Genomic DNA, 23,839 nt, shown 5'->3' on the forward strand with positions numbered 1-23,839 from the left:
TTATCCGGTTTGTCAACATCCTTCCTAAAATGCAATACCTAGCACCAAAAACAAAACCCTAGCTGTAGTCAAATCAGAACAAAAGACTGCCATTCTATAACTAAGATAATATTAATTAATTTTTTCACTGTTGACTCATATTGGAAGACTGTGCCCAAGAGAAGCCAAGATACTCCACTCTGAACTACCTGGGACTAGAAAACCTAATCTTCATCCTAATCATTTTCTATATGTTCAAGTCAACAAATGTACTCTTAAGACTCTTTTCTCTACCTTTTACTCAAAGAACTATAATCAAATCAATACTATCATTACTTCTGCCCTATTTTTCTGCTCACCATCCTGTGCCTTCCCAAACTAAATCATTTTTCCCTATCCAGAACTCCCCTATATGTGCTCTCTTTTCTTATTAGAATTTAAGCTTCTCATAGCCAGGAACTACCTCATTTATGAATTTATATACCAGGACCCTAGCACTATGGCAACATAGTAAATAATTAATGTTTCACTCATTGATTCACTTATTTCATTCATTCATTGTTTGCTTTCCATTAAAATACTAAATCTTTTCTGATTAAATGGTTAATTTCATCTCTCCCACCTTGCATTTGTAGCACTAAATTTTTGAATACGTGTCAGGCAATTCATTTATTCCTATTAAATTTGGCCTTATTAGATCCATCATTCCAGCCTGTCGAGATTTTTTTTCAAATCTTGACTCTGTCATCCAATATATTAGTTATCCTTTCCAGCTTTGTTTTATTTGCAAATTTGATAGGTGTGCCATGTATGTCTTTAAGTCACTGATAAAAAAAGGGTTTTGTGTAGATTCCTGGGGTTTTCTGAGAGAAAGCTCCTTGACAGGTTGATCAACCTATTAATTTCTATTCTTTGGCTTAAATAATTCAACCAGTTCCAAATGCACCTAGCTGTACAATCGTGTAGCCCATATCTCTTCATCTATATCCCCAAGAAACTGCCTGAGAGATTTTGTTAAATACTCTGCTAAAATCCAAGTAAAATGTAGCTACAATATTTAGCTAAATGAAGTTATTCTGGCATGATCTCTTTTTGATGAAGCCATATTAGTTCATAGTGACCACTGTACTCTTTTATAAATGCTCACAAATTATCACTTTTAATAGTACATTCTAAAATTTTCTCAGGAGTCAAAATGAAGCTTACCACTTTATAGTTGGCAAACTTCACAATTTTTCTTTTTCTCTTTTTTAAACCTCTAGTCCTGGGGTATTTCTCACATTCTCTGGGATATTGTCCAAGATCTCTGATGTCAGCTCAAAAATTCTTAAAGTACTAATTAAAATAGACAGCATTTTTATAGGCAAACTCTTCAGAAGTTGATAATCCAACTTTATGGGTTTGCATAAACTGTTCTGTTAAAATAATCGTTAGTAGGGCAGCTAGGTGGCGCAATGGATAGAGCACCAGCCCTGAATCTGGTCTCAGACACTTAACACTTCCTAGCTGTGTGACCCTGGGCAAGTCACTTAACCCCAGCCTCAGGAAATAAATAAAATAATCCTTAGGTTTAAAGCTAGAGATCATCTGTTTCAGTTCTTTCATTTTACAGATTAGGAAACTGAGGCCCAAAGAGAGCCTCCATTTAGTGTGTCTAAGGGTCCAAATTAACATTTGTGTTAAGCAGCAAAGTTAAGATGTGAGTTGAGGTTTTCTCACTGACGTAGGGTACAATAAAAAGAGGTCTGGAGTCTGAAGACTGCAATTTGAACCCAGATTCTCCCCATTACTAACAGTATAACCCTTAATCACTTAACAATGGGCCTCTGTTTCCACATTTATAAAATTCAAGATTAGATGAGCTGATCTCTAACTTTACAGCGCTAAATCTCTGATTCTATTTCTCCTAATCCATTGTTTCTGAAACGATATCATGCTGTCTGACCAATAAGATGTCTCTTTACTTTGAGTGCCCTCTAATACTTGATCACACAGGTTTTCGAACCAGCTTTGGAAATTAAAAGGTGAGAGAGAGGATTCCAGCAGAATCTGCCCAGCAGAAAAAAAGGCAACTTGTCCCCATTTATAGATAGCAATCTGAGATTCTTTGTGGGGAAACAATTTGGTCAAGGTCACACAGCTGTTTTTACTACTTTAGAGAGAAGACTGTGTTGAAATGGGAGGTTTGGCCTGGTGAAGAGAGGAAACAAATAAGAAAAGGAGAATATGGAAAAGTGGAAGAGGAAGATCCAGGCAGGACTATTTGAAGCCCAAAGAGGTCATGGTCTCTGTCTGATATTATCAGAATAATAATTATAGACTGCTTCTTGAAAGTGCATTCATATTCAATATTTCTTTTACTTTCATATCTTTATATATAGATCAGGCTCAGAGTTGGATTAAATGGCTCCTAAAATTGCTTCTAATAGGGAATTTCTATGATTTTACAACTTCGATTTATTTATTTATTTATTCAACAAGCATTTATTAAGCACCTATTGTTTAAAGGGATCTAGGCTAAGTCCTGGGGCAGATACAAAATTTAGATAGGCCAGTATTCCTACCTTGATGGAGATTGCAGTTTACTAAGAGAGTATGACACCAGCAAAGATAATTCTACTATACAATCTGACCTAATAAGTACATTAGAGAAGAATAAAGCAAGGTTCTACCTGAGGGAAGATGGTCATTATTGAATGGGGAAATCAGGAAAGACTTGATAGCGATAACTTTTGAGTTGGGCTTTAGAAGATAGGCAGAAGCTCAACAAGACCTGTCTCTTCTCACCCTAAAAGTATTGTGAGAATTTCATTGTCATCCCCCGTCTCTATCAAAAACAGGATAGGCTACATCACTCAGGGCCACAGAATGAGGTAATGGTAGAGTTGGTATTAGAATGCAGATCCAAGGTCCTCTCCACTAGTAGCCCATACTGCCTTCAGTTCTATTATCTTAATTCTGTCCGGTGAAGGTCATAGTATATCCTATGTATGACAAATTGTTCTCCATTTCATTTTCAATTGGATTGGAAAGCAGTGAGTAAGGTAACAACAATAATAATAGTAACAACTAACTTACTCATTTGAGCCTCATAGCAACTCTGGGAAGTAGTTCCTATTATTACCCCCATTATTCAATTAAAGAAAGTGAGGCAAGTAGAATTTAAGTGACTAGCCTGAGGTCACAGATTTGAAAGCAACTTTTCTTGACTATAAGCCTAGCACCCTATGCACTATGCTGTCAAACTAGTGGGGGAAGCCCTCCCTAAGAAAGTTATGTGACTCAAGTCTCTAGAATGTCACCACCATGCTTATGAATAACAGCAAGTCAGTTCCTGTCTTTGGACTTTGATTTCCTCATCTGTAAAATAAGAAATAGAACCAGAAAATGGCTAAGGTTTCATTGTTCCAGGACCCTTTCCAGCTCTTCACATTCTATGGTTCTGTGAATTGATAATGATAATGCTATTATCATGCTACATGTTATTTAGAAACTCTTGGGATCTCTAGAATAAAATCAGAAACTCATCTAGAACTGATTTTCTGAGCAGCCCTCCCATTATCCCATTGGGAATCTTTGGCTGATGTAAAACTACCCCTCTTTTCTCCCCCTCCCCAGTCTCTTTTCTCCCAACAGAGAACAAGGCACAATAAGGAAAGAAATAAATGTGTTTATTAAGGATCTATCATATGCCAGGGATTATGCTAAGCACTTTACAAATTTCATCTCCTTGGACTGTCACAACAACCCTTCAAGGTTTGTGCCATTATCTTCGCCATTTTAGAGTTTGAGGTAATTGAGTTATTGTTGATGATGGTTAATTGTCTCAGTTACCCAGCTCTTCTTGACCCCATTTGGGGCTTTCTTAGTAGCGATATTGGAGTGGTCTGCTATTCCCTTCTCCCACTTCATTTTACAGGTGAGGAAACTGAGGCAAAGAGAGTTAAGTGACTTGCCCAGGTCACACAGCTAATGAGGTGGGATTCAAACTCAGAATATTGAGAGTAATCGGATACTGGGTCTGGAACCAGGAAGACCAAATTTAGGTCTTTCTGATTCCAGGCCCAGTACTACTTATATGCCTCCTGAGTCAATAAGATTAACAAACATTGTCACTTTTGCTCCTTGTCATAGCTCTATCAGACTAAACAGAGTTCTGTTAATTTTCTTTCCCCCTATATCCCTCTTTCTCCTTCCCTCTATCTCTGTCTCTGTCTCTCTCTCTGGCTCTTTGTCTGTCTCTCTTTTTCTCTGCACACCCATGTTTCTATCTGTCTCTGTCTCTCTTCACACCTGTCTCTCTCTTTCTCTGCTTTTCTTTTTTCCATAAGTATGCATAGAAAAACATAAACATGAATGTATTCATACACATACATATATAAGATATAATGTAGATGTTTATGTTTGTGTGGTTAGCCCAAGATTACACTAGAATATGACAAAATTGAGAATAGAACCCAGGTTTCCAGATTTTCATTTGGAGTTTTGTTATTGTAAACACCATGAGGGATACAAAGAAGCTATAAGATGTGCTTTCTGCCCTCAAGGAGCTCACTGTTAAATTAAAGAGGCAAAATATATACCTACAGAGACCAGAGAACACTTGCTAAGAGATAAATGAACCATATAAGCAATAAGGGCTATCGGAATTTCAATATAAGGGTGAAATTTCTAGGAGCAAAAAGGGGAGTCAGTAAGGTAAGTCAAAGAGAGAAGAGGTAGGATTGTATTGGGGCCACCGTAAAAGATGAGGAAAATTCAGATTGACAGAGAGGATGTAGGAAGGATTAGGATAATCTAAATTAAGGCAGAAATAAACCTGATGTAGAAGGGGATAATATGAAGATCATTCTGACTGGAATGGACAGTGTGTGGAGCATCAATCCTATTTCATAGGCTCCCAGGACCTTCAAATCATAGATTTACAGACTCTTAAGAATCTTAAAATCAGAGAACCTTTGAAGGAGAGATTCATACAATCTTAGAACTACAGAGTCTTAAAAACATAGAACCTTAGAATACTAGACTCCCAGTATCTTGGAATCATTGACTCTCAGAAACTTTGACTCATCGAATTTCAGAATATTAGAACTGGCAGGGACTTTAGTGATTATCGAATCTAAACCCCTCATTTTGAACAAGAGAAAACTCAGACCCAGAAAGGAAAAAGGCTGTTTCAGCTGCTGGGAGGTGGGGGAAGAGACGGGAGGGGAGGAGGAGGGTCTTATACAGAATGACTGGAGTGTTGAAGAAGGGGGAATGGAAGGAAGTCGGCACTTCCCTATTTATTACCTCTGGGCTCTCCAATGCCTGACTACTAGGCAGAAATGACAAAATAAAAAGGAAGAGAAAAAAATGCGAGCTACAGCCAGAATAAAATCAGGGCAAATAGAATAAAGCCTGACAGCCAAGTATAAATAAATATTCGTAAAAGAGTTAAAGGACAGATTAAAATAAAAACACCAAAAGCAATTCTTACCCCCTGACAAATGCAGTGCGAATTGGGTTCTTTTAATCAAATGTTTGGCAGGTGTATGAATTATTTATAATTCAATATCGTGCGGTTAAATGGAAAATGGAAGATGTTTTCAGCATCTTGTCTCAGCCCCCGCCTCTCCCTAAGGAAGCATCCCCCAAATTTTCCCTAGAGAGAAGAAAACTGAACCCCAATGTCTTGGTTAGTAGTTAGCTCATTCACTGGCTCAGTCCCCCAATCCCATGGCACAGTGAAGACCTCTCTTAGGAGTGAGGAGACCTGGCATATGATTGTGAACCTGACCTTAACTAGCTATATGATCTTGGACAATTATCTTTCCTCCTCTAAATCTCAGTTTTCTTATCCATAAACAAAGAGAATTGGAGTGGATGATGGCTCAAGTCCTTCAAGTTCCAAATGGTTCTAAAAATCTGCAGTCTTTCTCATTTGCCCCTTTTCTCCCAGCTTCTTTCTCATAGTGCAGTGATTAGGCATAGGACTAGATTCAGGAAAGCTAGCTATATTCTAGTCCCAGTTCTGCCCCTAACGGGCTTTGTAATCTTAAACAACCTGAGCCCTACCAACCCTTACCACCCGACCCCTTGGAGCACTAGTTATTTCCTCTGTGAAATGGGTACAATATTCCTTGTCCCCACAGCCTTAAAGAAGTATTGTGAACTTAGTTCACAGAAAACTGTGATAAGGGGATTGAGAAAGGTCTTCCCTGGAGGGCTCATTGTCTGAGTCAGTGCCAGAGAGAGATAATAACAGTTGATCTTTAAGTTCTTTTTGTTGAGTTATGTTTGACATTTTGTGACCGTATTTAGAGATTTCTTGGCAAAGAGCAAATAGAGTTAAGTAACCAGGGTCACACAACTAGTGATTGCCTGAGGCCAGATTTGAACTCAGGCAGAGTTTTCCTGATTCTAAACTCAGTGTTCTATCCACTGCTTCACCTACCTGCCTCACTCTGCTCCTTCCTCTTTTAAGATTTATAAAGTGCTTTTCATACATTTTCACACATTTAATAATGAAGAGACAAGTTCAAGATCTTCTGGTTCCTCGTCCATCTTTCCACATCAGATGATGCCTTCCCTTACTGGATGGACCTGGTCTGAAATCAATTTGGCTCTTTCTCCTTTCTCCCTGTTCTCTTCCCACCTAGCTATGGCTCCCTAGAGGTCTAAAACAATAATCCCCAAGAGTGTAACATCCGGTGAGATCAGTCAGAGAAGAAGTACTTCTGGGCCCTGCAAGGCCTGCAAAGCGTAGTGAAGGAAGGCACCGAGAAGAGGAGCCAACTGGGGAAGATGTGCTGACTAACTTCCCGGTGGCAGATGAATGAGTTCTCAGCACTAACAAACGGCTGTCGGAAAGGTGGAAGAATGAAGGTAATTAGTCCCTTTAATGCCGATTTCAGACTAATCTTTCACACTTAAGAAAATTGTTCCAATGATTTTCTTATTTTCAGGGGAACTCGTTAAATAAGAATTAGAAAATAGATAAGGTAATAGATAAGAAAATGGGTTTTGCCAACGAATAGCAGCCAAAACATGAGGAGTAAGCTTGGGGGTGGGGCTACTTGGAAGATAATATCTTTAGGGGAATGAGGGGATATGGAAAGGATCCCCAGGAACCCAAACTTTGGGCAAATGATGATTGAGACTCAGTCCTCCTGGAAGCCACAAAGATTCAGAATATAGACTGTCATATAGAATGTCTATCATATAGATAGACATATAGAATGTCAGACATAGAAGGACCTCTAGAACATCCAATGTCAGAATCATGAGAACTTTAGAACTGAGAAAAACCTTAGAAACTGGAAATTGGAATATTAAAGCTGTAAGAGACCTCAGAACTCAGAACAAGAATGTTAGAACTACAAAGAGCCCCAGAACTGGGAAGTACATTAGAACTTAGAACATAGAATGTTAGGATTATCAGGGTCCTTCGAAGTCATGATCATAGAATGTCAGACTGCAAGCAACTTTAAATGCTCCTCTTCCAAACCCCTCATTTTACAGAGGATCTTGAGGACTAGAAGAAGGGAAATTACTTGCCCAGCTCACAATGAGTCAAGACCCAGACTCCTGTTGGACAGGGTCGCCTATCTTCTTCCCTTCCCCTTTCTCAGCGTCTACTGAGGATCCTCTCATTCTTTAAAGGCTATGGAAGATCCCTTATCCCAGGGAGGTGATAGGAGGATGAGGAGGGGGATGAAAAGGGGGGCCTCTCCTCAGGCACTACTGTCATAGCATGTTTTTCCCCCTGGTATCATTTCCCTGGCATGATCTCTAGTGTCTCTGCGTGAAGGTTTCACCCCATTAGCCTTGCTTAAAAAAGTGCAGCCGGGCCTGGGCCCGTTATTGCCCACATAAATCAGGAGGCTTTGAATACGGAACACCTTTAAATAAACAGCTGATGGGAGTGAAGTTCCAAGATCATTATTAATAGCTTTTCATTTGTGTGGCCGCTGTGCTGTGACATTCTTTCCCAGCAGAAAGCCTTCGCTTCCAGCCCCCGGTACATCTGATCCCCCGAGTCCTCCAGTCAGAATGAATGACTGTACCTTTGTGTTAATTGCATACACCGTTCCACAAACTGAATACTAATATTAACTAGCAGGAGGAGAGGTGGGCCTGATGGCAGAGGGGCTCAGGAGCTGTCCTGCCCACCTAGGAGAAGGCTTGGGCCAGAAGAGGTCGATAGAGTGAGAGAAGCAGATGGGACGCATACCTTGGCTGCCTGGAGGAGGCAGCCTGAGCATGGCACCTGGCCAGATCTAGCCTGAGAAGAGATGGAGAGAGGCTACGGGAAAAACAGAGCTCCCAGACCAGAGTCCCTAATTCAATTCAATTCAACAAACATTTATTAAGCTTCTATTATGTACACAGTATTATACTAGCTACTGGATAATGATAACTCCTATTTCTATGGGGCTTTAAGGCTTGCTTTCCTCACAATGGCCCTATAAGACAGTTAATACAAGTATCACTCTTCTCGTTTTACAAATTAAGATACTAAGGTTTCCAAAGTGACTTGCCCCAAATCCCACAACTGGGAAGAATCAACAGCAGAGACTTGAATTCATATCTTCTGACTCAAAGTAGAAATTCTACACCACACCTCCCTGCTTTTCAGGTAACCCCAAATCTCCCCCATACACACACCTGCAGCCACAGAAAGAGGAGAGGGGAGTACTAGAGAGCAAGTACCCAAGCAGCTCAGGGCAATCTGAGTGGAGCAGAGGTCGATGATAGCCCTCAGAGACAAGCATGGACTGCCCTATGCTTCTGAACACATGATAAAGCCCTGGGCCAATCATTCTCATAGCCCTATATTGCACCCATCCAGGAATATCAATAGCAAATGTGACATAATCACTGGCAAAGTGGCTAGAAAAAAAGCACAGAGCTTCTTCAGACTTTAGGGTTAAGAGTTTAATGGAATGATGAATTTAGGCTTAAGATTTCAGGGTTTTAGATTAAAGTTTAAGGTTTGCATATAAGATTTAAAATTATAGTTTTGAATTAATGCCTAAACACACACACACACACACACACACACACACACACACACACACACACACATACACACACACACAAGGCTTAAAATATTGTCCTTGGCCCACATTTAGACTTATAAAATGTCAATGCTAGAAGAAACTTTAGAATATACAAAGGGCTACAAGAAACTTGGGAACACCGAGAATATAAAGCTAGAAAAAGACTTTAGAAAATAGGATTTCACAGCTAAAATCAACCTTAAAGATCACTTAGTCTAATGTCCTCATTTTACAGGCAAGAAAACTGAGGCTCAGAAAGATTAAGCAATTTCTTCAATGTCACAAAGTAGTAAGTAGCAAAGTTAGGCTTTCAGCACAAGACTTTGAACTCTAAGAACCCTTCCCTCCACAGAATATTGAATTTAAGGTTTAGTATTAGTCTTTAGGGTTAAAATTTGGAGTAAAGATATAGTTATTCAAATTTGGATTTGGAGTTCAAGACAAAGACTTCAGGTTAGGGTTTAAGGTTTGGTTATAAAGTTTGGGGTTAGAGTCAGTAATTGGACCTCAAATTTGGGGATTAGGGACAGATTTGGTGTTCGAGGCTGTATTTTCCACTTCACAGAAGCCAAAGCTATGGCCCACAGTGGCCATTTCCATAGAAGGGTTTTTTGGACAGGGTTTTTAGCTTCTTAGCTGAATTGCTAGATTTGTTCTGTCCCAAGGACTATGTACCAAAAAGGGAAGTTGGTGCAACTGGGGCTAAGGGTTTCTATGAATCAGAATTGAAGCTTTCTGTGATCAGGCCAAGCTTTGATGTGCCCCAGGACTCAGCTCCAGCTTGTCCTCCTCCATGAGCTACCTGGATAGAGTCCAATAACTCAGCTGTTTCCTTTCTTACCTTTCCTTCCTTGCTCTCCAGGACTCAAGAGCAATAAAAAGGAGGAAATCCTGGGTTCAAAGTTTAACTCTACCAATGACTTTTTTTTTTTTGTATGAGCTGGGATGCTTCCTTTCTATGAACTTCAGTTTCCTTCATAAAATAAAGAAATTTCAAAGGTTTAAAGTCTCTTCCAACTCTAAATCCTTTAAGAAATTCAATTCATTTCAGCTTAATGGCTAAAGGAGATCCAGAATATATATTAGATGAAGTCTCTGCCTTCAAGGATCTTATAGTCAGATGGCTAGAAGAGACTGCTACAAGGTGGGCACTGGAGGAAGACATCTCTCTGTTGTTCAGAATTATCAGTATTTAGCCACAGCTCAGAAGTTTAAGTAGCCTATCTTTCCTCCCTTCAATCTTCCCTTTCTTTTTTCTAATCAGAATAACTCACGTTCCTACAATGCTTACAGTAAAGCAAAAGAGCACTTTATATGCCACTGATCTCATTTCAACCTTCAAACATCCCAGGGAAAAGTAAATATTCTTACCCTCATTTATAAATGGGAAAACTGAGGCTTGTGGAGAGGAGACACTTTTTCCAAAGTCACATAGATAATTAGCAACACAGACCAGAACCCAAGGCTTCTAACACCCAGTCTAGGGCTTTCCCCCCTATACTTCGCTCCTACAAGGGTCTTAGAAAGTAATTTATTTATTAAGCACCTAGGATATGCCAGATATTTCTTTATTCAGTCATTTCAGTCATGTCTGGTTCTTAATGACCTCATTTGGAGTTTTCTTAGCAAAAATACCGAAGTGGTTTGCCATTTCCTTCACCAGCTCATTTTATAGATGAGAAAACTGAGGCAAAGAGAGTTGAGTGACTTACCCAACTAGTAAGTATCTTTGGCTGCATTTGAACTCAGGTCTTCCTGACTCTAAGCCTGGCTTTCTATCTGTGCTACCTAGCTGCCACAAGCATTGTACTAAATGCTTTATAAGTATTATCATCTGGACAGTATCAGCTACACCCAGAGAAGGAACACTGGGAATTGAGTGTAAACTGTTTGCACTATTGTCTTTCTTCCCAGGTTACTTTTACCTTCTGAATCCAATTCTTACTGTGCAAAAAGAAATTCAATTTTGCACACATATATTGTATCTAGGATATACTGTAACACATTTAACATGTATGGGATTGCCTGTCATACAGGGGAGGGGGTAGAGAGAAGGAGGGAAAAATTTGGAACAGAAGTGAGTACAAGGGATAATATTGTAAAAAAAAATTACCCATGCATATGTACTGTCAAAAAAATTATAATTATAAAATTAATTTAAAAAAAACTAAATAAATATTATCATCTCATTTGATCCTCACAATAATTCTGGGAGGTAGGTGCTATTATTATCCCTGTCTTACAGTTGAGTAAACTGAGATTGAATAACTTGCCCAGGGTCACACAGCTATTAATTGGCTGAGGGTAAATTTGAACTTAGGTCCTTCTGACTCCAGCCCAGAGTTCTATCCACTGTACTACTTAGCTTCCTCTTAGAGATCACCTGATTTCACATCCTCATTTTTCAGAAAAAGATAATAAGGCTTAAAGGAGTTGGGATTAATTGGCTAAAGTCAGTGTCAGAGTCATGACTAGAAATCAGGTCTCCTGACTTCCAATCCAGAACTCATAGAACCCCAAAATATGTCCAGCTAAGGAGCCAGCTTGTGGCTCAAGAAAAGAAAACTGGGCAGGAACCAGCCTGGCTGGGTAAGGAACTATGAAAGACTAATGAGGGGCAGATAGACTGGGGCCAGACTGTGGATAGCATCAACTGCCAAACCAAGAAGTTAGAACTTTATTCTGTAGAGCATCAAGAACCATGGAAGATTCTTGGGCAGCAAAGAATAAAAGTGGGATTCAGAACCACTGTGGAGTTCTGATAAACAGATTCCCTACTCAGGAGTCCCCTAAGTACTTGATCTTAACATGTGGATCAGCCCATGAGATCAGCCAAGGTCAGATAATTCAAGAAGACTCCTTCCCCTAAACCAGCAGGAACAGTCCCCTCGGACATCAGACATTGCCTTCTGGCAAAGTGTTCAAGGGCTCAGGGGTTCAAGGCACTGAATGCTACAAACCAGAAGCAGCAGACTCCTCTTCTCAAGGTAAAAAATACTTAGACTGGGATTTGGAAGGCTTTGATGCTAGTTCCAGCTTTATCCTTAACTAACTAGTAAATGCCCTCTTCGGGCCTCAGTTTCCTCTTGTTTACAATGAATGAGTGGGCCTAAAGTTCTTTGTTTAAAAGTTCTTTCCAGAACTGATATTTTAATGTCATAGTGATGAAGGTGAACCCTGAAACTGTCCAAACTCTACTCTGAAAGAGGCCTGAGGAGGGATGGCATAAACTGAGATCTTTTGAGGAGACTCTCAAACCCTGGGAAAAGCATACCTTTCCCAATAAGCCCTTCTCAAGTTAAGTGGTTTCATTCAATCGGAGATCTTGCTCAATCAACCCCCATTAACATAAACTGAGATGTTCTTGGGGCCTCCCTGAAACTGTACCTCCTTCAGGGAGCTCCCAGACCCTGAGAAAAGCCTACAAACTTCCAGGTATTCAATTGAGATCTCTGTCTGATGGTTCTCTATTGAGTAGCCCAGACACCTCCCACCCCAGACCAAGATTTACCCATATAACTAAGGATGTGTTAATCTACCTTTGCCAAATTCCTAATGAGTAGTTTTGCTAGCAAAGAAAGCTTCCTTCTTAGTGAACAATAAAATTCCTTTTTTTGTCACACACAGATTTTGGGTTTGCCATCGCCTACCAGAGGGATTCCCCATCTCAATTCTTGCACCTCCTTCACTACCACTAGTGATTTGCATCATTTGCACTTCATCAATAGGGTCCTTTCCAATCTAACATTCTATATTCTATATTCCAAGATCACTTCCAAAGTTAACTTTCTGTGTTCTACATTCTACGTTCTAAGATTTCTAAGATATAAGAACATTGGAAAGATCCTGAAGTTAGGAGTAAATAATCTTTAGTTAAGAGTTCCAACGCAGCCACTTAACTGCTTTGAGATCATGGACAAATCAATCTCTTCCAGTCTGTTCCTCCATCTGCAAAATGAGTGATAGATAATAATTATCCTTGTTTTATAGGGCTGTTGTGGGAAAAGGGTCTTATAAACCATAATGTATTATAGCAATATGAATAGATAATAATAATGATCCTTTCTGCTCTAACATCCTGAAAAATGGGAAGCATAATGTCCATTCTAAATAGGGAAAAAATCACTGGATGTTGAGCCAGAATGTCTGGATTCAAATCCGGGTTCTGCCATTTGTTATCTTTGCATCTTTCACCTGAGCCTGAATTTTCTTATGTGTTTAAAAACAAATGAGGAAACTGTTGATCTCTGGATTCCTTCCAACTCAATCTATGATCCTTTGGTGATCCTGTGTGAATAAAAAGGGATAAATCATATAATTTATAAGCTCTTCTCTCCCCTTCCCTTCTCCCAGATCCCCTGAATATATCCCATCCCCAGCCAGTGCATGTATGTAAGGGGAACAATGAAGGTTTGGGGCTGAGGAAGGCTGATTGTGTTTCTGTCAAGTCCCATAGGAACTTGTGTAAGAGCAGTTGGAGTCTCAGAAAGAGAAAGTCCAAAAGCAGAGTCAGAATCAAGAGCCCCATTCTTTTCACTGGTTCTATTATGGGTAAACCAGCAGACCTTTTTGTGCCTCAGTTTTTTCAACTGTAAAATGAGTGCTGGACTGGCTGATGTCTGAGATCCCTTCCAGCCCTGAAATTTTATGAAAATATGAATCAATACGAGATAGGAAATAAGGCCTGCAGAGGCTGGGAGAAATAGGCCTGCAGAGGCTGGGAGAAAGGGTGGGGACAGCTCCCTGGCCCTATGCCAACCCAGTCCCAAAACCAGAGGAAAGAATTATAAAAAGAATCTGTCAAATTCCCCAACCCTCCCTCCTCTTTTCCTTCCCCTTCCCTGCAAAATGAAGCAGGGGACTGTGTTCAAAAGCTCAGCAATAGACCTGAGAGAAGAAGTGTACTAGAAATGGAAAAGACCAGCAGGGAGCTGAGCTGGACTGAGCTGGGGTTGGAGGTGGGGAGGGGAGGAGCTTGGCCAGGTTTGAGGGACGAGTTAACAGCTCAATTGTTACTTCAATTACACGGATTATTTGAAAACAATGTTATGAATTTCATCACTGACAGTCCCAGGAAACGGCTGCCATGGCAACAGGGGAAAATAACAGGGTCTGAGTGGCCAATCAGAAGTTCCCTCCTCAGCCCCACCAGGGATTCAGTTCACAAAAAGTCCTTTAGCGCCCATGACCCCCTCCTTATGAAGAACAAGGGTGGGGAGGAGACAAGGAAGGGGGAATATATCAAGATAAGAGGAAGGCAGCTAATGGAGTAGAAAGGCTCAGACATTGCAGCTCTGACATGGACTTTCTCTGTGAGCTCAGGCAAGTCACTTCCTCTGTCTGGTCTCAGTTTCCTCCTCTGCAAAATGAGGGGATTTTGCTAGAAAGTGACCTCGTGGGGAACTCTCGGTTCTAATAGAGGAAAGAGTGCTAGTCCGTTATCAGAGAGCACAGCTTTTGCCACTTCTGTATCACCTCGGACAGTTCACTTACCTCTGCCTCAGATTCTCCACAGGCAGAGAGGTTGGAACAGATCCAGAGATCTCTCCTAGTTCTATTCCAAGATCCATGGCCATCCATCCTAAGGTATTTTCCACTCTTGACAGCCTATGCGCTACATTCTGAGCTTTGGTGAGATCCCTGTGAACTGGATTGATCTAGGAGATCTTCCTTGAGCTCAGCCCTAACATGTGGGAAGGATTTTTTGGCAAGGCCAAGGGTATGAGGGAGGGATTACAGCAAAGGTGAGAGGATGGGAGTGACTCTGGGAGCATACTGACCTGGATGGAGCAATGCTCTGCATACCGTGGATACTTAATAAATGTTTGCAGAATGAATGGCTACAGCAGAGGATATGTGTTAAAAGCAGTGGGAGATTAAGTTAGAAAGTAGGAATAGATTTAATGTGGGAAGTCATGGGGAGCCATTGCTGGCAAGGGGAATCTCTTTCCTCTCCCTTCCACTCTCTAAACCTCCTCTTCCCTCTTTTTCTCACTCTCTGCGATGCAATTTCCCAAAGCATTTTTCCTAATTTGTGATTGTTTTTAACCTAGCAGCAGGCAGCATTTCTGGCATCTCACAGCCTACGAATGCCACCAATTTGTCCAGTCTCTCTTCCTACAGAACTTCTCCATAGTGACAGAATGTCAGAGTTGGGAGGGCCCTCAAAGCATAACCCATAGAATGTTACAGTTGGAAGAGGTCCCTTGTAAGACATCTCCTCCAATCCTCTACATTATAAATGGAAAAACAAAGGACCAGCGAAGGGATCAAGGTCACATAGTAAGTCAGAGACACCGACAGGACTCACTTCCCACTTCACCCTATGGATAAACTAAGATTCAGAAAGTAGAAGAGGTTGCCCATTTTCCCCTAATTCAGTAAAAAAAAAAAAGTACTAGGAAGAACCTAGAAAAATGTACTTTATTTTATCGCAAGCATTTGAGATCTCTTTTTGCCTACCCTCTACCCTCCAAAACCTGGGGCTACCCCCATCCTGAAACAGGTAAACAGGAAACACTGGGTAGAAAACCAAAAGATTGTGTGTTCATGATGGAATAAAGTAACAAACAAACAATTAATTCAGAGCCCTCGGAGGACTTGGGTTTGAATTCTAACTGCTACCTAGGTGAAGCTGGCTAAGTTGTATTCTGATCTTTAGCTCCCTCAGCTGTGAAATGAGGAATTGGTTAGATGATCTCTAAGGTTCCTTGGAGCTATAAATATGATGCTCCTGTGCCTTTGATACCTGTTCTGTCCCAAACTGTCTTAGTAAGCTAATAAAATTGGAGGGAGTCGTCTGTACCTCAGTGTTTGGTACATTGAGATCCTAAACCAAGGGGCAAGAGTATGAAAGCTAGCCACTTATTGAAGGATTTAGGAGACTGCCTGATATGAGGAGGCAAAGCATATGGAAGCATGGATAGCATGGGTAGCCCACATGGGCTCCATCAGAGAAGACAGAAGAAATAGAAAGACAAATGGAGCGTCAGGGTTTGGGGGGGGGGTGGAATTAGATGAGTAAAGATTGTGCAAAAAGAGAGCTCATCTGCCTGCCTAAGGCTATAAAATGAGGGAGGACATCATAGCTATGTTTCTTTTAGTACAATTTTTTTGACTGAATCGGGTAAATGGGAAACCTCTTCTGTTTCCGAACCTTCATTTCTCCATTTATAAAAGGAGTAGGTGACAGTAAAAAGAGACTTGGGAGTCAGATGACCTAAGTTCAAATGCCACTTGATTTCCTACTTGTTAAAGTTGGGCAAGTCACATGACTTCCCTTGACCTCAGTTTTCTCATCTATAAAATGGTAGGGCTAGACTTGACCTCTGAAGTCCCTCTCCCAGCTCCAAATCTAGAATCTTATGACTATTGATGTTTAACATCTCAGGCATTCTATGATTTTTCTTTTGCATTATTTTCAGATGAAGAGTTCCCCTCTTAATTAAAAGTCTTATCCCCAAAAAGGTTTCTTCAAAGAGCCCAAGCAGGCTCACTCAGACCCCAACAGGGACCTGGGCTGCCCCCTCATCACCCATCTCCCCTAGAGGCTCAAGGCCTACTAAGGCTGGGGATCTGACTGCTCTACTGCTCATTAGCCAAGTTCATTAAGGAAGACAAATGACCCGTGTCCAGCCTCCACGCATCAGCAGCTCCACCTGAGGGTGAGAGGGTGGAGGAATAGACAGGCTGCTTGTAGGAAATGCTGAAGAGTTCTGGATGCTTATACCAATATGTGGGCTGGGATTAGCAGGGGAGAGGAACCCTGGCTCTTTGAACAGAATTCAGTGATTTGAGACCTTGTTGTCAGACACCATAGACCCTTCTACCCAAGTTTGGAAGCAGTAGCACAGGGTAGACTGGGAAACAGTTCTCCTAGTCGTATTCATTTCCACTCCCCAGACCTAAAGACAGGAGGGGGGAAGCACCAGGAATTAAGCCATCTCTTCATAAATGACATCTCTCTTGTCAGGCTGGATCACTTCTTCCAGGAGCCCCCCATATCTCTGGCGGGTTACATCTGAGGGATGAGCCAAAGTTGAATCCTAAAAAGGCAGTTGGGCATGCCTTTAAGCTGGAAGCCCTGGATCCCTATCTGGTATCTGGTATCCCTAGATACAGAAGAAAGGGGGGAGAAAGAGAGAAGGAGGAAGGGAGAAGAAGAAAATAATGGGAAAACAGGAAAGAAGATGAAAGAAGGGCTGGCAAGAGAAAAGAAAGAATGGGTACAAAGCAGGATTGGAGAGGGGAAGGAAAGGAAATAGATCTGGGGTTTCACAAAGGCATTTTATTGTTTTTCAGCTGTGTCTGAGTCTTCATGACCCCATTTGGAATTTTCTTGGCAAATATCCTGGAGTAGTTGGCCATTTCCTTCTCCAGCTCATTTTACAGATAAGGAAACTGAGGCAAATAGGGTGAAATGAGTTGTCCAGAATCACATAGCTAGTTATCTGAGTACAGATTTGAATAAAGGAAGATGACTCCAAGTTCAGTGCTCTATCTACTCTGACACCTAAATGCCCCTCTTAAAGGCATAACTTACTCCTAGATCTTCTCCCTGTAGCACCATGATGGTTCCCCAGTTACTGCAATGATCCATGCTGGGAATGAGGCCTTCACATTCCAGGAATGGAGAATACATGGCACAGAAAAGGACTTGGGCAGAGAGATGGGTATAGAATTAGGAAGCTGAGAGGGATCTCAGAAATAAGATAGTCCATTTTACAGATAGAGAAACTGAGGTATAGAATTGGGGAGCTGAGAGAGATCTTAGAAATCAGCTAATCCAGCCCCTCATTTTACAGATGGAGAAACCAAAATAGGTGAAATAATTTGCCCAAGGTTATAGTGGCAATAAACAGCAGAGCCAGGACTCTCACCCATAACTCCCAATTTTCTCCTGCCCCTGAAAAAAGAAGATAATAAAGCTGGAATTACATAGCTTTCAGGTTGTTAGGAGGAAAGGGATTTGTAACTATTATAGGGGTGAGTTGTGCCTTGGAGGGCATTTTGGATAACGGGCGATTTGGGATTCTAGGCAATAGACAAACAGGACATGGGCTGTCTTGTTCTCACCAGCCAAAGAAATCCACATATACAGAAAAGGAACACAAGAAAAGTCCATTAAATTCCACTAATACTGAATTGCAAAGCTTAGCGATGGATACAAAGATGCTACCGGAGACCATCCTTTATTCTTTTCCTTCCCTCCTTCCTTCCTTTTTCTTCCCTTTCACTCACTGCTTCTATCTATCTGTTCTGAATCTGTGTCTGTAATAAGAACAATGGCTCGCATTTATATAATGCCTAATATGTGTCAGGCAGTAGGCTAAACATTTTATAAATATTATCTCATTGATCCTTACAACAATCCTGAAAAATAAGTAGGATTTTCATCCCCATTTTACAGTTGAGGAAATTGAGGAACAGGTTGACTGTTCAAGATCACATTACCTCAATGCCTTTTCTCTTGTCTTTTTGCCTCTGTTTCTCTTTCTCTATCCACCTCTCTATTTCTCTATAGATCTATCTATCTCTCTCCCCACCTTTACTTCCTTCTTCCCTTTCCTTATCCTGAGGAAAAAACAACTATATTTAATAGGCTTCCCTCATAGACCCCCAGTAATTTTCTAAGAAGAAGGCGGCATACTCTCTCCTTTCTATGGAAGATCTTTAAACCCAGGGGATGATGTAAATCTCTTTTCACTTCACCTCCCCCCATCATCCTTCTTAGACTAAGTGATTAGGTCCATTGTGCAGATTAGAAAACTGAGGCCTAGAAGCTTTACCTGTAACCCTCTGATGAGAAAGCTCTAACCTTTCTCAGGAAAACAACAAGACCCAGAAATGAAAGGGACTATCTTGAAGATGTTCCAGGTAGCCTAGTTGTATGTGAACATTTGTGTCAGAGTCAAGTACTACACCTTACTGGAAGTGGCAGAGGTCAATGGACTGAGCTAGTGAAAATTTTCTGCTCAGATCTGCTCCTTGCTTCCTGCTTCCTACTTCCCCTTCAAAGCCCCAAATCAGCTTTCTCTGACTCCCCAGCTGTCAGAGAGCTTTGATGCCCCAAGGCTGGCATCCTGGTGGAACTATGCTCTCAGCAAGCACCTGCCCGCCCAACTCCATCATCAATCCCCCTCTCCCTGGCCCCAGCTCTGTGTCTGCTGCTGCCCGAGTTATATAAACAGGAATCAGTGACTCTCAGAATACCTGAGGCTGCATTTCCGAAAGGAGCTTCCTGATCAGGGGGGAAAAAACATCAGAAAGAGAAAGGAAAATGATTTAATTGGCCAACTCCCCTTGCCCATGTGGTAAACAAAGCAGCTCTCTAAACTTTGCTAACTCTTCTTTTCCATCTGGGTAAAGTGGGCCTCTCCCAGCATCTCCCCATCTCAGGTCTTCCAACCAGAACTGGTGGGAGGAAGGAAGAAAGTCTTGCCAAGAGTCAGCTAGCATCTCAAGGGGGTCTGGAAATCATTTCTTCCAGTCCCCTGTCTCCACATAGTATGGTTGAGTGGAAAGAAGAGTCAAAGGGTGGTAGGTTTGAGTCCCAGTTCTGACATTCATTATCTGTGTGAGACCTTTAAGCAGCAATTTTCTTGACTGAAAATAGGGGTGGGAGAGGTGCGAGACTGGATGAGCTCTAAGGTTTCTTCCAGCTCTTGGACACAATGATCCTTTTATAGAGCTAAGCACCAACCACACCAAACATACACCACACATAACCAACTTGGCAATTTCCATTCCATCCCAGGAAGGATAAAAGTATTTATTAAGCACCAGTTACTGTGTGCCAGGCACTGTTATTATCCACATTGTCCAGGGTCACACCGTATGCTTCTGAAACTGGATCTGAACTCAGATCTTCCTATCTCTGTGCCCAGACACTCTCTCCACTGCACCACTTAACTGCTTCAGACAATTATCCCAATCTCTCCATCCATCACTGTCCAACTGCCGGCTAACTAGAGCCAGGTTATGCTTTGTGTTGAACTCAAATTTCTTCTCCTGCAATTCCTCCATGTGGAGGGGAAAAAAAATTCCCTTATTAAATCTATTTAAGAGAGAATTACTGAACCTGATACAAGAATCAGGAATGGGGCTTTAGTTTGAAATCTGCTAGCCACAGGTATTTTTGTCAGGTTTCTCCCTGTGATATGAAAGAGCAATGAATCCAGGCTAGGTGGTCCTGTATTCAAAAGCTAGCACTCTCAATTATGATCTGTGTGACCTTGGAAGTCATATTCCCCTCTCTGAGTTTATTTCCTCCTGTTTAGCAGAAGGGAATTCGATTAGATGATCTCTCACCTTCCAACTCTAAACTTCTAAAACCCATCATGGACGCCACCAGTTCAGGATGCCAGGTGAGAGGATTAAATTTGAGGCCAGCCTGCAGGAAGGTGCTGAAGCTGCTTGGCCCACGTCTGTAGTTGGTGGGCAAGCAGCCAAGCCCAGGCTGCTGATAGAGGATCTGTCCCTGCTTTTCACACTCAGCTCAATGGCCCAGGCCCCAGCTCCTGATCCTAAGAGGCCCCTGGGGGCCAGCGTTTGAACTTCTCTAATGGACTTTCTTTCACATTACTAAGGGCAATGAGTCCTCCTGCTCCCCAAAGCAGGACGAATTGAAGAGTCTGCAGGGAAATTCCACATGAGAGGAGGAAAGAGTGCAATAGAGACTCGGAGCAGTAGCTAAGTGAAAGGAGAAAAAGTATGGCAAAAAGCTGATCCATGTTTGAGGAGTAAGATATAAATGAAATAGGGGGGGGGGATATAATGGGACCACAACCACAAAAAGTGGCAGTTACTGGTAAAGAAAGGGTAAGCAGGAATATTAGGGGATTAGTTATAAATATGGGGCAAGAGATAGTTGCGAACAGAGAAGAATGTTAATTATAGTGGGGGATGGAGGGAGACTAATGATAAGTGGAGTTATGATAAGGGTGGGGATAGAGGGATTTCTGGAAGTGAGATACAAAAGACAGAGGTTGACTCAGTGGTTTCAGGATCAAGAATTCAGAGGCAGGCAAGCAGGCTTTGGAAGGTTGGGAATCCTATGAGGCTTCCTTCCCATGGTAGAAAAGCTCAGCATCTCCAGATGTACTGGAGAATGACCCTAGTGAGGCTGGGTGGAACCCCACAGGGGAAACATTCATATCCTCAGGACTTCTCTACGTTCCAGGGAGTTGAGTTTAGTACCAACCTGGCACCAACTCATCAGGATTTTTGTGGCTCTTGATCTGTCCCTTTCTGTATTCTGATTTTTTTCCCTCTTCACTTGACTCTGACCCCTGCAGGGCAAAACTGACTCCAAGTCAAAGGGCCAGCTACCCTCCCTACAGGTAGGGAGTACAATCTAGTCAAACCACTGAGAAGAACTTTAGGCCTGTTTAAAGTCTGACCTTAGGCCCCTCTATGGTAGACATTTCCTCACTCCACATGTCTGCAGTCCCTGAGTGTCCCCAATCCTGGAAGGATTAATAGGGAGGGGAGAGACCAAGAAGTTCTCTAACAATTCCTTCCTTTCCTCCCAGGAAAGGCCACAGCGCCATTCATTGCTTTATATTAGCAGCTTCCCCCAGAACAGCCTATAGAAAGTCTCCCTCCTTGTGCCTACAGCCCCAGCTTCTGCCCCAGCTGCAGCCCCCCCGTCATAGTCTATTTCCCCAGATCCAAGAGTTTTGTCTGTGGGTCAAATAAGCTAAGAACAGACGTGGGGCAGCCCTGCAGGAGAGGGGCAGTACGGGGCCTCTGGAGGCGTCCTTCAGGGGGGCAGCTTCAGGCTTAGTATGAGGGCGTCCTGGCCAGCCTAGACTTGGGGTGTGATGGGCGGGGGCGTGGAGTGGGAGCGGGCTGAGCTGGCAGAGTGCAGGCAGGGCCCAGGGAGCTGGCGATTGCAGCGTTGCAGAGCTGTGGCTGTTAATATTGCTTCCAGTCCCACAGGGCAAAACACAATAACACACACACACACACACACACACACGCACACGCACACGCCCAGTATTTCCTGGGAACATCTAGCCCCTGCGCTGGCTGTCACCCAACCCCGCCTCTGGGAGGGTTCCCCATGGCCCGGAGACCCGGAGCCCCAGGTAGCTCGGTGCAACCACCACCCCCAATCCCCCACTCGCCACCACACACACCCCGAAAAGGCAACGGGTTCCCAGCCAAGGAGTCCTTTGAATAGCCATTCCCTCCTGCCCTGGCTGGGGATGCATCCCCTCCCATCGGGTTCCGGGATGCTTCGCTCTCCCGCCCCCAGCTGTGCAGCGCCCCAAGGCAGCTGGGCTGCGTCCGTCCGGTCTCTGCAATTAGGGAGCACGCGTCTCCGTCCGCTTCTCTTTCGGAGGTGGGCTGAGAAAGCGTGTTCCCGACCGGGAGAAGGAGGAGGAGGAAGAGGACCAGGCGGAGACTGATAAGCCCCAGGTCTGCTTTGCGCTCTCCGGGAAACGGGGAGCAAAGGAGCAGGGGAAAGTTTGAACCGAGAAAACTCCCTCCCCACTAATTCAGGAGGGCAAAGCAAGAAGGAGGTGGGGGAACAAATGGCAGGAGGCTCCCCTTGCCTTCGGATCTCAGGGGGAGGGAGGTTAGATGCGGGGAGATAGACCCGGAAAGCGGTGCTCCGAGCCCCTCCCCCTGCCAGGAGGTGGCTACACAGACCACCAGCTCCCTCTGCGCCCCAAACCCTGCCTTTACCATCTTTTGCCTTCCAGGCTCTGGTGCCCGCCCCGTCCCACCCCGTCCCGTCCCATCCCCCCTTTTCCCTGGGGGAGCCCCGAAGTGCTGCAGCTCCTACCTCGGGTGAGAGACCTCGGGACTCCCCCAGTTCTGCAACGCACGAGTTCTACTCTCCCTTCGGATTATCCAGGGCCGCGGAGGCGCTTAGGGATCCCCCCTCCAGTCCCGGCCTGGCTCGCAGCAACTAGGGGCCAGGGAGCTCTGTGCCCTGGGAAACAGAACCCGGCAGGAGGGCTGGGAGCAGAGGCACAGCCTGGCACATGGGATCTCCAGATGGGAGGAGGAGGAGGAGGCTCCAGCCAGACTCCGGAGCCGAATGCCGGCCGCACAGAGAATACGGAGGGAGAGAGGGAGGGACGGACAGAGAGAGAGAGAGAGAGAGAGAGAGAGAGAGAGAGAGAGAGAGAGAGAGAGAGAGAGAGAGAGAGTGTGTGTGTGTGTGTGTGTGTGTGTGTGTGTGTGTGTGTGTGTGGAGAGAGAGAGAGAGAGAGAGAGAGAGAGAGAGAGAGAGAGAGAGAGAGTGAGTGTCTGACTAGGGGGGATGTGTGTAAGGGACAGATACCTTCCTCCACCAGCCTCTGCTGGAGACTGTGAGAATACACAGACAGGTTGGAGTGGCAAACTGGAAGGAGAATGATACTGACCCCAGAGCTTCTGTTTCTTATAGAATTTAGAACTGGAAAGGACTTTATAGATGATCCAGTGAGCTAGATTCTAGTCTATCTCACTAAATTAAGTGGAACTAAGAAGCCAGAAAGTAGAAGACACTTGGCCAAGCTCATAAAAGATGTTAGTTGATGGCAAGCCAGAATTAGAACACAGATCTTCTTAGGCAAAAGTCAGGCTTCACCTGGCTCTTGTACTTCAGACTTTGTGATACTGGGAACTCAGTGTATCTCCTGGAGATCCAGGGTCAAAGAAGAAAACTTAGGTATCCCCTTGATTCCTCCAGCTTGCCTTTTTAAGGTGATCCATTTTCCTGAACTGTTAAGGAAAGTATATAGGGGGACAAGGTGGGAGTAAAAGAGAGGAGCCTGCAAGTCCGGCCTCTAGGACAGGGCAATCTAATGGGGTGGGGA

At 43.1% G+C, this 23,839-nt stretch overlaps 1 protein-coding gene across 1 annotated transcript in view; it reads right to left on the reverse strand.

Moving 5' to 3' along the window:
- Positions 1–23,020, reverse strand: part of CDH22 (cadherin 22) — a 138,452-nt gene extending 115,432 nt beyond the window's left edge. Inside the window, exon 1 of the mRNA XM_074293581.1 lies at positions 22,819–23,020. The gene's annotated coding sequence lies outside the window, so the exon portion shown is untranslated. The remainder of the gene's footprint in view (positions 1–22,818) is intronic.
- Between the last annotated feature and the right edge of the window lie 819 nt (positions 23,021–23,839).

This window comes from Sminthopsis crassicaudata, chromosome 2 (assembly GCF_048593235.1).
Source record: "Sminthopsis crassicaudata isolate SCR6 chromosome 2, ASM4859323v1, whole genome shotgun sequence".
Classification (NCBI taxonomy): Eukaryota; Metazoa; Chordata; class Mammalia; order Dasyuromorphia; family Dasyuridae; genus Sminthopsis; species Sminthopsis crassicaudata.